Source organism: Pinus tabuliformis, chromosome 9, assembly GCF_031772625.1.
Source record: "Pinus tabuliformis cultivar Carrire ecotype Pingquan chromosome 9, CPIR1, whole genome shotgun sequence".
Lineage (NCBI taxonomy): Eukaryota > Viridiplantae > Streptophyta > Pinopsida > Pinales > Pinaceae > Pinus > Pinus tabuliformis.
The window spans coordinates 2,005,590,353-2,005,605,014 of NC_142307.1; the positions used below are offsets into that span (position 1 = coordinate 2,005,590,353).

Consider the following 14,662-nt stretch of genomic DNA (forward strand, 5'->3'; position numbering starts at 1 on the left):
GAGGGGAAAGTGATCCTGGGTATCTGAGGTGCAAGCAGCTTCTCTTTCAAATCCGAGATATAGGACTTGAATACCTGTCTTAATCGCTAAGCCCGACAGAAGACTACACTACGGATGATATTCATGCGGAGCTTCTGGGGTTGGGAAGGAAAGGTGGGTAGCTTCATCTACCTTAGACATTCATCCAATGTGTAAAACACATGAGCGCATGAGGATCAACGGGCTGAGGAAGTATGCCCACACATTCTGACATCCTTAGTATGGGCCTGCTTCTATCCATCGCCAGCGCGCTCTGTGATTGACCCTGCTCAACTGCTGAATGCTTTTACAGTGTTGTTGTATTATCCAGCCTGCAGCCCTACAATATTCCAGGGTTCATCGCTCTTGCTGGCCAAGTCTTTTTGGCTGAGGGTGGAAAAAGAACTAAAAGGGTCTCTTCTCTCTAGACGTGGAAGGGAAGGTTTACCAGTGGGGGAAGAGTTCTATAGGCCGACTACCCGGGAGCCTTTCACCTTTTGCCTTCAACTTGGAACCACTTGGAAACTCGCCATACAGGGGAATGATTCATGAAGAAAGGAAAATGAATCATGAAAAAAAATACAGAAGTTACCTCTTGCTTCTACCCATCGCTAGCACTCTGTGATTGACCCTGCTCAATTGCAGCGCTGATTGACCCTGCTCAATTGCTGAATGCAACCCTGCTCAACTGCTAAATGCTTTTACAGTATTGTTGTATTATCCAGCCTGCAGCCCTGGAATATTCCAGGGTTCATCTCTCTTGTTGGCTGAGTCTTTTTGGCTGAGGGTGGAAAAAGAACTGAAAGGGTCTTTTCTCTCTAGACGTGGAAGGGAAGGTTTACCAGGGGGGGAAGGGTTCTATAGGCCGACTACCCGGGAGCCTTTCACCTTTTGCCTTCAACTTGGAACCACTTCTACAGACAAGAATCCGCATCTCCTTTGCATTTGGCCAATTCGAAATTGGCGATCTTTACTCGAAAATTCTTGTCCAGAAAAATATTGCAGCTATTAAAATCCTTGTGAAAGCAGGTGGGAGTTGATGTGGATACTCCAACCCCTCTGCGATGTCCAGAGCGATCTGCAGCCTCTGGTTCCATGACAGGTTCGAAACCCCCTGCATATGACCGTGCGCTATGGATATAGTCGCTAAGGGACCCATTTTTGGTGTACTCGAAGACAAAGTACAAGTCCTGGTCCGACGATTCTTCAACGCAGATGTCGAGCAGAGTGACAAGACTCGTGTGGTGGAATCTGTGAAGGGCATTGATCTCCTTTGATACCTGCCCTCTCATTTGTTTGAGAGCCACTCTGTTTCTACGAAGAATCGCGTGGAAGACGAAATTCTTGATTCTGTGCGCTCTGCTGAAATTGTCTGTGGCCTCCTCAAGTTCTTTGAAGGAAAAGCCTATCAATCTGTCCAATGCCAGCAATTCCGACATGTTCGAAAGAAGGTTCGATTCGATCTCAAAACCATCTACATTGCCTGTGTCTGGCTTTATTGTCTCTGGTTTGCTCCGCCTTTTTCTTGAAAAGCAAATGGCTCCCAAAAGCCCTAGTCCAAGAAGTAGCGCTCCTACAGATGCAATAATTGGTACATAAATATGGCTGGAATAATTGGTACATAAATATGGCTGGAGCTTTTGTGGGAGGAAGGTGCGGGTTCATAAACGAAGGCAGGCGCCTTCGCTATAGCAGGAGGAGGGGGCGGAGAGAATGGGGTAGAAGGGGGAATCACAACGCTGTGGTCGAGGGGAATTAGCAGAGTTGTGTAGTAATGGCTGCAGGGACATTGGGCTGATAGTTTATACTTTCAATGAAAAAGATGGAGGCAGTGGTGGTGGCGCTGGCAATGGCAATGGTAACAGCAACAGCAATAGCAACCCATCTGTGCTCCGACACTGGCGAAGTCTGTGCAGGAGAAGAAATTGGAAGTGAAGCATACATTCGAGATAAGACAGGCAGCACTTGATCTCCATACCTCCGACACCTGGGAAGCATGCTCTTGGCGTGGCAACGTCTCTTTTTAATTTAATTTAATTCACTTTATTATTTTTATTTTTTAACATTCTCATATCTAATTGCTTGGTTCAATCTTCATGGGGGCTTGCTTATGGCTTCTTCTTCGGGCATGGCCTTGCTTCTGGTGGTCTTTATGCTCAATGGGTATGGACTTCGAATGGCCATGATTGAAAACTGGTGAGCTGTTGAATTCTGCTTTCTGTCACAAATGTAATAGCAACGGTATGGCTTAACTAGAGGGAATGAACGATTTCAGGTTTCACAATTTGTAGCATCTAATAATGCACAAATTCACATCTGCACTGTCAAGGTCTGTGCAAACAAATGTTCCAATGCAGATGGCATTGGAAACTTTGAAGGACATGTATTTGGCTTGCTGCAGGGGAGCATTTTCAGAGTGTCTCAGCCTGCAAGCTCACAAGCTCACAAGATATATTTCTTCTCATATCTAACCAGTTTTCTTTTGTTTTTTCTTTGCTGTGCCCCGGGTTTGTTGTTCCCCGAGGAGGTTTATGCAACAGAGGAGGTGGAGCAGCAGCAGCAGTGGGGTTCTTTCTTCTTTGTCAGGCCTTTGATATTCTATGCCGTCGGGTATGTTCTGCAAATTCCTGTTTGCCTATTTTTCATGTTTTAAATGTTGGGTTGTGTTTCAAATACCATTTAATGGTTTAGGGCGTTTCCCTTGATGGAGCTCGGGCCGCCCTCTGGCGATGTTGGTTGCAATAATGTCGAATAGGTTAAAATTTAACCTAGGTTGTAATGTATGGAGGGGCAAATTGGGCGATTTGATTTTAACCTAGATCGTGTTATGCAACTGAAAGATAATTTTTTATGTGACCTTAGATCACGGCTTTCGGACAAAGCCAGAAAGAGAGAGAAAACCCTAGATCATGTTAGTGGAATTGCAGAAATATTTGAATTCAGCTCTCGTCGTGATGGAGGTTGTTTAAAATACGATGACTTCATCTTAGGTTGATTAAGTTATTGATTAGTGGCTAAGTATCCAATGGGGTTTCATGCTAATATATTTTTCCTTGCGTTTGTTATGTTTTTGTTTTTTCTTCCACCACTGTGTGACATGCTTAAACTTAACGGATGTTCTGGCTTCCAGCGGGCTTTTGTGTATGCTGCCCTATTTCTGTTTTCCCTAGGGGAAGTCTGTTTGGAGTTATAATGGGTAATGGTCATTGCTTCAACAGAAATAATGGGTGTGGAGGCCCTAGTTTTCTCTAGCTCTCCAGTGGAAGACCGGGGCAAAGTTTAATTTGAAAGCTGGTATTCTTTGACCGTGGCGTTGGACTTCAATCACCGTTTTTCCAATGCTCTTGACTATTACACAGCTTTGTTTATCCCTAGCTCTCCCGAGTTGAACCCTGTGCCACACTGATATCCTCACTGAAAGTGTGTACGATCAATCACATCTCTTTCCTTCTCCCCAGTTATGTTGTTGATCTCTATCTATCCAGTTGAAGGCCATGCCACAGTTGTTTTGGCATGATCGTTTTGTTAATCCCCAGCTCTGAAGCTTGTTTTCGAATTAAATTCTTACTCATGTATGCTCATGCTGTGGCACTGGAGCGCAGTAGAACACATTTTTTCTCTTTCAGTTCTGTTGTCTCTAGCTGTCCATTTGAAACCCATGCTGCAATTATATCCCAACTTGAAAGCGGATCTATGATCAAATGCAGCTTTCTCATAAACGTGTTCTTGTGTTTGTTTTGTTAATCCCCAGCTTCTTGCTAGTTGAAGCCCATGCTGCAATTACATCTCCACTTGAAAGTATGCATGATTGAGCATATTTCTCTCTCTATATTGTTTAGTTACGCTGTTAGTGTGTTAATCCGTAGCTCTCGAGTTGCAAGCCTTTGTCACAATTATATCCCAACTTAAAGGTGTGTATGATTGAGCTCAGCTATCTCCCTCTCTCTCTTTCTCTCAGTTGCTTTGTTATGCTGCTAGATTTGTTCATCTCCAGCTCTCCAGTTGAAGCCCATGCCACAATTATATTCCAAATCGTTATTTTGTATGATTGAATTGTGACATTAAATATACTATCAATGACAGTACAATCTAATGATGTAGAGTTTAGTGGTTTGAGGACTGAATACTTTTTTGACCTTGCTTGAATGTTATTAGATCATTTGATTCAGTTATAAGATCAATGTCATAGTTGTCAATTGAAATAGTTGGAATGCACACTTTTGCACTTATTTTTGTTCTGGTATCTGTTATGTCTTTATTAATATATGATATCAGAGGGTTCATAGAGAAATCTTTGTTAGTTCTATGATATTTATTTCACTGCTTATATGAAGCTGCATTTAATGGGCTTGAGTTCTTAATATTATGTGTTTGTTGCAAACTCTTTACTTGGAGGACTTGAACAGCCTTGGCAACTTGCTGAGCTGAAAAGTTGCTTCAGCCATGTTAACTGGGGAAAGAAGGTAACATTTAATTTGTTTGCTTTCACTTTGTTCACATTCATTTATTTCTGCAATAACTCTTTGGGGGCTGTTTGGTTTAATTTTGAATTGCTTGATTTTATGTTTAGCTTTTTTTGCATAGTTCCCAATTTCTGTCTATTTTTTGTTGTTTGTTCATACGTTGAGGCTGCCCTGCCTGTTTTGCTTCTTTTACTATTGTTTGTCTCTATAAGTTTTGTTTTGTTTACACTTTGCTTGCGCTAATTTAATTTAGCTAAAGATATCCGGGTTTTAAAAAATGTCTTATAAGATAATCCATTAAATCATCAATTAATCTTCCTGTAATTCTGATGTCTCTTTCTCTCGGTTCTGAAGTCCATGCCACAATTATATTCCAAATCGTTAGTTTGTATGATTGAACAGTGACATTAAATATACTATCAATGACAGTATAATCTAATGATGTAGAGTTTAGTGGTTTGAGGACTGAATACTTTTTTGACCTTGTTTGAATGTTATTAGATCATTTGATTCAGTTATAAGATCAGCTTCATAGTTGTCAATTGAAATAGTTGGAATGCACACTTTTGCACTTATTTTTGTTCTAGTATCTGTTATGTCTTTATCAATATATGATATCAGAGGGTTCATAGAGAAATATTTGTTAGTTCTATGATATTTATTTCACTGCTTATATGAAGTTGCAATTGATGGGCTTGAGTTCTTAATATTATGTGTTTGTTGCAGACTCTTTACTTGGAGGACTTGAATAGCCTTGGAAACTTGCTGAGCTGAAAAGTTGCTTCTGCCATGTTAACTGGGGAAAGAAGGTAACATTTAATTTGTTTGCTTTCACCTTGTTCACCTTCATTTATTTCTGCAATAACTCTTTGGGGGCTGTTTGGTTTAATTTTGAATTGCTTGATTCTATGTTTAGTTTTTTTTGCATAGTTCCCAATTTCTGTCTATTTTTTGTTGTTTGTTCATACGTTGAGGCTACCCTGCCTGTTTTGCTTCTTTTACTATTGTTTGTCTCTGTAAGTTCTGTTTTGTTTACACAGCAGCTCAGTAGATAGTTGCAGTCCCAAAGCTACACACAATCACCTCCTGTTCTATATCCATTTTCATTGTTCAACTTGCCATTATGATTCTGTGACTTGTAGTTGCATTGCATTACTAAACATAATATTGAACTCTGGTATCAAAACTCAGTTACACATAATCACTTCCTGTTCTATACCCCGTTTGCCTGAGAATATAGTCCCACTTGACTGAGAAAAGTACAGCTCTAGCACTTAGTTAGCTACAGTGGTACAGTGGATTGCAGAACCTGTCCTATTTGAGGGCGAGCTAGAGCTCAAAGTGCCTCACTCACTAATATCATATCTTCTGCTCTGCTTCCCCACTAATTGACTTCGCAGGTGCTGCTTTGCTACCTGAATTCCATCGTCTGCAAGATCGTCTACTGCTCTTTCTGCTGAGTCAAATGCCCTAGTAACAATGCTGAATTAAGATTTCTCATATTATGATTCTGTGACTTGTAGGAACACTTAGCCGTCATCATGTTTTTGTTAGTTCTGCATCATCGAAATCTGAATCTGGATGGTTCGGCACTTTCTTATTAATATCTGGGGGTTCGGTTGAAAAGGCTGTGATAAGTTCTACCGTGCAAAGGCAATAACCATAGACCTATTCCTCTAGCTATCAGCTAGAAGCAACTGTGGGACATGAAGTACCGGCATCTAAAGGTTGAACGTGAGGCTCAAGGTGAAAAGGCTAAAGGCTGATTCCATCTGTTGGACTTGGCTTAAGGCAAAGGCATCTGTATTCTTTCAGAAGGTTCAAGTTGAAAGGCAAAGGCTAGAGTTGAAAGGCAAGAGGGTAAAGGCATCTGGCTTCTGGTTCCTGCCTGGCTAAAGGTGAATCATCTTCTGCTGATAGATTATAGGCTAGCATCTGTGTTACTTGGTCATGAAGACAGAAGTTGATAGGCTCCTCCAGGTGCCATTTGGAAGGGTTCAGTCTTCACGCATTTCAACAACAATGCCTCCCCGCTGTGACTCTTCTTCATAGGATGCTGAATCACCTCTTTCTAGCTCACTACAGGAACAGGCTCTCTCTTTTCAGGAGGCAGTGGGTATGCAGCCTTTGGATTCCACTCTAGGATTCCAGTTAGATACACACAATGATCTACCCAAATATGGTGGACAAATGCAGGGAGAACTGATGGACTCCTGGATCCTCAGTGTCACTGCATATTGAAATACTTGTCTCCTTTTGCAGGATGACCAATTCACTTTGACAGAATCATCATCTAGTTCGGTTCTCAATGCAAGGACTTGCTGCCTCGCAGCCTCCCTTGTTTATACATGGATCCTGATCAAGTTAAAAGAATTGGAGATACCACAGCTCTGGAAGTTCCATTACTGACATTCAATAATATTACACGTGTTGCTATAAGACCCCGGTACGGATGTGCTTGATTGAAACAAAGTTTCTTGAAATTTGTAAGAAGCTACAGAAAACATACATAGAATACTCATAAGAATATGTATTTGGTTTTGTTTTGTTTATTTTAATAGCTAGAATCAGTGATGAGGGTATAATATTTATAATTACCAAGCGTGAAGAAAACACTTTATTATCCATAAATAAGTGTAAATAGAGTTAATTAATAGTTTAAATTATAAATTTCAAAAAATTATTTTAAGAAAGCTGGAGGAAGTTGGGCATGCACACACCAGGTGCCTCTTCTACCTCTAGTCTATAGCATGCAACCCACGTTGCATTTGTATAATTACTCTTCCTCTTGGTCATAACAGGATCAATCAACGGGCGAGAAGAGGATAAGGCCCCATCGATCCATAAGAACAAAGACGGAAGTCTAAACAGGAACAACAGAAGTAACGGATCAAAGACGGAAGTCTAAACAGGAACAATAGAAGTAACCATCAGCCTGTAACCTTTTGACAGGAGCGAGCATAAAAAGTACAACAAAAAAAATAATTGTGAGTGAGCATAAAAAGTACAACAAAAAAAAATAATACATCAATTAGGTACTCACATAGGAGTGAGAATAAAAATGAGGAACTTGTTTTAAGTAACAAGTATAAACATCCATTACTCGAGAAGACTTTGAATTCCATTGCAGATATAGTGTAAACATTGTCATTGAAGAAAACCACCAAAGAAAAAAGGAGGAAAAAAAGAAAAACATGCATGGTTATTTTTATATTTTGGGTCAATTGAGCATTATGGGATTATGATTTACACCATTGTATTTATCACTAATTAGTATTCTATTGTGTGTTTTCAATGGTGTTTTGTATACAAATATTGATAAAACAACAAATGAAAAAAAGAAAAACAGGTCACTAATGATTATTTTTATATTTTGGGTACACTGAGCATTATGAGATTATTGTTTACACCATTGTACTTATCACTAATTAGTATTTTGTTGTGTGTTTTCAATGGTGTCTGGAATAAAAAGTATTGATGAAATAACAAAGGAAAAAAAAACAACAAATGACAAAAAAGAAAAATAGGTAAAGAATGATTATTTGTATATTTTGGGTAAACTGAGCATTATGGGATTATCATTTACACCATTGTACTTATCACTAATTAGTATTTTGTTGTGAATTTTCAATGGTGTCTTGTATACAAAGTACTGATGAAACAACAAATGAAAAAAAGAAAAACAAGTCAGAAATGGTTATTTTTATATTTTGGGTAAAATGAGCATTATGGGATTATTGTTTACACCATTGTACTTATCACTAATTAGTATTTTGCTGTGTGTTTCCAATGGTGCCTTGTATACAAAGTACTGATGAAACAACAAAGGAAAAAAAAAAAGAAAAAAGAAAAACAAGTCAAGAATGATTATTTTTATATTTTGAGTAAACTAAGCATTATGGGATTCTGATTTACATCATTGTACTTATCACTAATTAGTATTCTAGTGTGTGTATTCAATGGTGTCTTGTATACAAAGTACTGATAAAACAACAAATGAAAATGCACTGAAACAAAATAATATGATATCCATACAAACTGTGGCTTCAATGGGGACTCTAGTGTCAATACAATGCTGATAATAAAAGTCAATGTACCAGACATCAAGTATCTTCAAGCTTGTCTCGTAGCACGAAAATATGCCGAATCTGGTCGAATAACCAACACTAACATACAAACAATTTGAAGAGCAATGTATTTTCAATGTACAAAATAAGGGCAAGAGGAATGAAGAGGAGGTAGGATCATATTACGTGGAACGAAAAGGGAAAAGAAGATAGACTAGGTGACAAGTGGTGAAAAAATGTTACAGGGCCTGAAATTTTTTTGAATAAAATAATTTATTTGCCTTAACTTTCTTAATTTGCATAAGATAACTTGTTTCCACATTTTTTTTGGAAAACTTAAAGATAAAATAACTTATTCCTACTTTTGTTTTGAAAAACTTAAGATAAAATAATTGTCCCTCATTGAAATAGCATCACTGCATGTGACACTTGCAATAAGAAGGTAAATTCAAAGTTTGTTTAAATTTTTGTTGCACCCAAATTATCAACAATAAACTTTGGTTAAAGGTTAAAAATTGATGGTGAACTGATAATTTAATAGTTGGTAAATGGCAAAGCTAACACTATAGTCTGTGTGCTGCCATAGGCAGGGACTAAGAAGGTGAATTTGGGGAGTTATTTTGAAGAAGAAACTTATATCATCATTGCATTTGGCACAATAGTAAATACATGGTGAAAATATGGTTGGTGAAAGGGTGTCTTAGATATGATTTATAAACTAAAGATTGAAGTATATGCTTATTTTTTTGGTATAGATTTCTAGCTTAATTCACTTTTTTTTTAATATTTATTATAACATTTTTTTTATAGAATATAAGTCAATAAGAAAATATAAACTGATTTTTTTATGTTGTAAGTGAAAATGAAAGATCAATACTAAAACGAAGAGATTTGCACTTCTCTCTATACATTGGGTCAATCATTAGTGGATTTTGGTGAAAGAAGCATTAGATATAGCTACTACCCAAGTTTCTCTTGACAAAAAAAGGATTACAATTTGTGATGATATATCAACGTCCTTTCAAAAGTACAAGAAAAACAACATGCATCAACTATAATGCACTAAAGAAGCTACAACTTTACCCAAAATTAGCTCTTTTGGTGCTAAAATAAAACAAACAAATACATGATTGCCCCATATGATGCATATGCATAGATGGGGCACTAAATTCAATGAAGACTGGACTGAGATCTTGCCAATGTGATGAGATGGTCACATGATGATGTTGGGATAAATTTTAAATGTTATATAAATATTTACATTTGGAAATGAATTTTTTTATTTAATGGAATTATTTAATTTTTGTTTCCCTTATTTTGTGAGAAGGAGAAACAATTCATCTAGTGACTCTTGGCTACCCATGTTAGTTTTTTTTGAAAAGAAATGAGTGTTTGAGAAGAAGAGTAGTGTGCAGCAGAGGCAAAAGAGATAGAGTAGAAGCTTTAGTGTTAGGAGAGAGGTAGAGATCAAGAGGCCTAGACTGCACATGTCCACATTGTATATTTCACGAGAGTTAATGTATATTTGAGTTGACTAATGAGTAATATGTTTATGTACCTCTATGTTTTGTTATTTCTTTGTTTGTCTATTATTAATGAAGTTGTTTGTCCATAGGGAAATGTAAATGATCAGTCAAATGATTTTGATATCTATGTGTCATGGGTATGGAATATGAGTGTTTGAATTCTTGACGATTGTGATTTTTGAGTGACATGAAATTCCCGAAGAAAAGAGCTTGAATACCTTCAATATTTTATTCAGAGATTGACAGTTAGGCCTGTAAAATGGACGTTGGTTTTGTTTGTTAAAATCAATGTACCCTATTTTAGCGAAGAAGGGGAAAGCTAAATGATATATATTTCTATTAGGTGAGATACTTATTGAGGCGCGAGGGAGAAACTAATGAGGAGTTACTTCGTAACTCATCACTCCTTTAGAAACAAATCTGAATCAATACTCATAGGTCCAAATAACCTATTGATCCATATCCATAGCTAGGTGCAACACCAATAATAATCCCCCTGACATCTCTTCTAGTTCGAGAGATAGTTATTTATCCATCCATTGGAGATCTGACCCCTTACCCACCATTAGCGACAGATAAAAACCCTACAGGTGCACATCTTGTAGCTACATCCCTAGTCATTATAGGTAGGGGTAGAGCAAGCATACGGGCCATGAGCGTTCGTCGCTCACCCTTCCACGGGCAGGGAAAGACTAAGACCAGGGTGGGGTAGTGGTATGGGTACACTGTATTGTTGAGGGAAAGGAACTTGTTGGGGACTTGCCAAAGATGAATTTTTGCCGCAGTCACATATAGAGGGAAAACATGACTTTTCTAGGGAGGATCAACTCACTTTTGCTGCACCCTTACGTCCAAAAATATAAAATTCATACATCTTATAGTTAATACACTTTATAGTCTCGTTAAACACCCATCATTTTGAACATGGGTGTATACTCCCCTGCCTATTCTTGGTCGACCTTGGGAATCCACCTCCATGGATTACATGTCAAGCCTTACTTATACTTGCATGAAAATGACTATGTTTTCGTAGTCATCGAATTTTTTTTTAAGATGCCGATTCTGGCGGTCTGCAAGAAGAGTATCACAGTAGAATCCACTACCAAACTCTTCTTTGAATGAGTATGGGTACACTTTGGGATCCCATAGTCCATTATATTAGATCGGGACAGTTGGTTCCTAAGTTCATTCTGGTCAAGCCTTTGGTCATTGTTGGATACCAAGCTCACAAAGTCCACGACCTTCCACCTCCAAACTGATTGCCAAACATAGGTTATCAATAGAATGATCATGCAAATCATGAGCATTTACAACTCGAGGAGCCTACGCACATGGGATGAGATCCTTCCCTATGTCTAGCACAACTACAATAGAGCTCTCCAAATCTCAACTGGTCACATCCCCTTTCAGATGGGATTGGGATTCTAGCCACTACATCCCATTGATATTGCGATACCATTTGCAACTACTCATGCAGATTTAACTTGTGTCCAGTCCAAAGTTGACAGGGATAACAACTTCAATGAGCACATTCAACACATCTGCCAATAGTTCCATGACATATTGGATAGATAAAATGATAAGTATAAAGAAAATCATGATCAATATCTGGTACCACACAAGTTTTAGGTGGACAAAAAATCTTGGTTACATTTGCAGAAGGAGTGCCTCACTAAGCCCCACCATAATATTCTCTTGCTCCAATGTGGGCCTTACACCATTGCTAAGGATGTAGGGGACAATTCTTTCGAGCTCAAAATTCCATCATTCCTTTGGCTGCACCCAATATTCAATGTGGACCAGCTACGATCATACTTTCCCCCATTGCTGGACACATCAGACATTGTTGAGAAATTGACACCAAGAGAGCTCAACCCAAGTTGCATTGGACATGACAAAACTGATAGGATCATGGACACATGGACCAGGAACACTCACCAACAAAGGATCTAGCTATATCGAGTTGTCAAAATAGGTCAACTCCTTCACGAGGGAAAGTGGCTCACTAGGGACTAGGTTCAACATAAATTTCCTCACCACATGAAGGCTCTGCATGTAATGGGGACCATTTCTTCTTAAGGGAGGAGGATTGATGCAAGTGGATATTGGTGGCCACCCACTTATTCTATCTAAACTTCCTATCGGTTTCATTAGTTTCCTTGATTATAGTACAATTTACTATTTTTAGCAATTTTTCGGGTCCTGAACATCCGGAGTTGTTTTGAACCCCTAAATGACATTTTTTTGAGGTCTACAATAGGCCACTAGCCATAGGAAGGAGTGTTGAAAATGGCAACAAGAAATGATAAAAATAGAAGTGCTAAACATAGCACTGCTAAAAATAGCAGTTTGAGTATCAGTGCTGGATTGGGCAACAAGGAATGAAAAATGGAAGTGCTAAAAATAGAAGTTCTATGTTTAGTAGTTCAGAATGGATTCCTATTTTAGTCAGTCCCTGGACTAAAAATAGGAAGTAAAATTCAAATTTGATATTAACATCAGTTTGTAAATTAATTAATTAATTCATATTGAGTTAATTAGTTAAGGAAAAACAAACTTGAAGTCTATGTGAGGACATGCAACAGTTTATCTATTAATTGATGAATTTATCCATCAATTAAAGAGATAAGGATGAGTTGTAATATTGAGTTGTAATCAGTTGACTTAGTTTAACTTAGTCAAGTCCAGTTAGATTAATTTAACAGTTTGTTAAATTAATGAGAGTTCAGTTAGTTAATGCTTACATGCATGTAACTACTATATTTCAGATAACTGAGTATTCACTCATGGATAGCTCATGCATGTCAGTTCAGACAGAGACCCAGTTGAGATCAAAGAAGGGACATTGTACTATCATTTGGATGAAATTTTTCCTATAAAGGAAGCTCATCCATGATGAGGATTTATCTCCTTCAGGACTGCACAGTTGGATTAGAGGTCGGTGAGTGTGTGAAGAGGCCAATTCACACAAGTGGCTGCACTGGACCCCAATCAAAATTGCGCAAAGAAATAGGAGGCTTGGAGGGTAGACCAGAGGTTAGAGAGAGACCTTTAACTATCTATGAGCAGCATTGGTATTACAGAGAGAGCAGGATAGCTTTTGAGCTGATTTTTTGGTAATACTGGATATATTTCCACTTGTATGATAATACAGAGTTGGGGTTTTAGGCTGAGGGTTTCCTTAGGTAAATTCTTGTATGTTATGGTTGATTACTTCTCATTCTCAGTTATATCTGTTCATGCTTGATGATGTTCATATCTGTTTAAGCTTCCACAAAGTTTATGGTAGAAGTAGATCAAGTATTATGCTTTAGGACATTGCATATATCAGGTTGATCTACAGGTGAAAATTCTACATTGTATTGGAGCACGGGTGTTCAAGGAAGAACAATATACAAGAAGGGAGAAGTTGAAGTTTGTGGTTTCTGAATATTGAATTGAGTTCTTATTGCATCTATTTCACCGATGGCATTAAGTTATTTGAGACTCGAATATGCCCTTGATGGCAGTTTGAATTATATAGCCTGGAAGGATCACATGGAGGCAATATTAGAAGATAATGGTCTAAAGGACTTCATTGATCAAGAAGTCCAGAAGCCAACTGATGCTACTCAACTGGCGAAATGGAAAAAGTGTGTGGCTAGAGCAAGGAGAATCCTCCTGGAGGGAGTTCGAGATCACATTGTCTCGAGCCTCCATGGGAAGGAGACTCCGTTTTCGATGTGGAAAACATTGAAAGATCTTTATCAGAATAGCAGTGATCAGAGGAAGCTGGCACTGAAGGAAAAACTTCGAAAGATCAAGTGTGAAAAGGGTGACACGATCTCTATGTATCTGAACAAGCTCACCACATGTAGGGATGAGCTTGGAAGTGTAGGGATCGTGACAACTGATGATGACATGGTGAGTCTTGCACTCCTCAGTCTTCCTAAGAGCTGGCATAGCTACCAGGACTCGATTAATGGAAGAGAGAAACTACCAGATTGGGAACGAATTTGGTCAGATTTGATGCAGGAGGAGATCATAAGAAGCACCAGAGATGGTTCTTCATCCATGGAGGATGAAGAAAGCTTTGCCTTAGCGAGTAAGGAAAAGTAGGGGAAGGAGAAGGTTTCTCTTTCTAGATCCAGTTCTTCCCATGGTGGTAAGAAGTTTGACAAATTGAAAGTGTGATGCTTTCGTTGTATGAGGTGGGTCATTTTGCTACAAATTATCCACAAAGGAAATCCAAGAAGGGATCCAGGGAAGGATCTGAAGGTGAGGCACTTGCTTCACAGTTCGAGTTGGATTTCACACTCTTCGCATGCATGGTTTCATCCATGGTAGGAAGTGGTTGGTTTCTTAATAGTGGAGCTTCTTTTGACATGACCGACGACAAGAGTTTGTTCAGTACTTTGGAGGAGAAAGATCTCAAGATACTCATAGGGATGGGTAATGATGAGAAGTATAGTGTCTCAGGTGTAGGCATGGTTATTTTTTAGAGGGAGCATGGAGCTCGCCTTACCTTGATTGATGTTAAGTATGTACCAGGACTGAAGAGAAACTTGGTGTCGATCAGGATGCTGGAAGACAGAGGCTATGATGTAGT

The 14,662-nt window shown here is 38.5% G+C and overlaps 1 long non-coding RNA gene across 1 annotated transcript; it reads left to right on the forward strand.

Moving 5' to 3' along the window:
- The first annotated feature begins 212 nt into the window (after positions 1-212).
- On the forward strand, positions 213-7,469 carry LOC149157076 (uncharacterized). Its single transcript, XR_016262443.1, has 4 exons — positions 213-2,628; positions 5,208-5,290; positions 6,005-6,927; positions 7,283-7,469. It is a non-coding gene; the product is annotated as an uncharacterized LOC149157076 (long non-coding RNA).
- Positions 7,470-14,662: the final 7,193 nt, after the last annotated feature.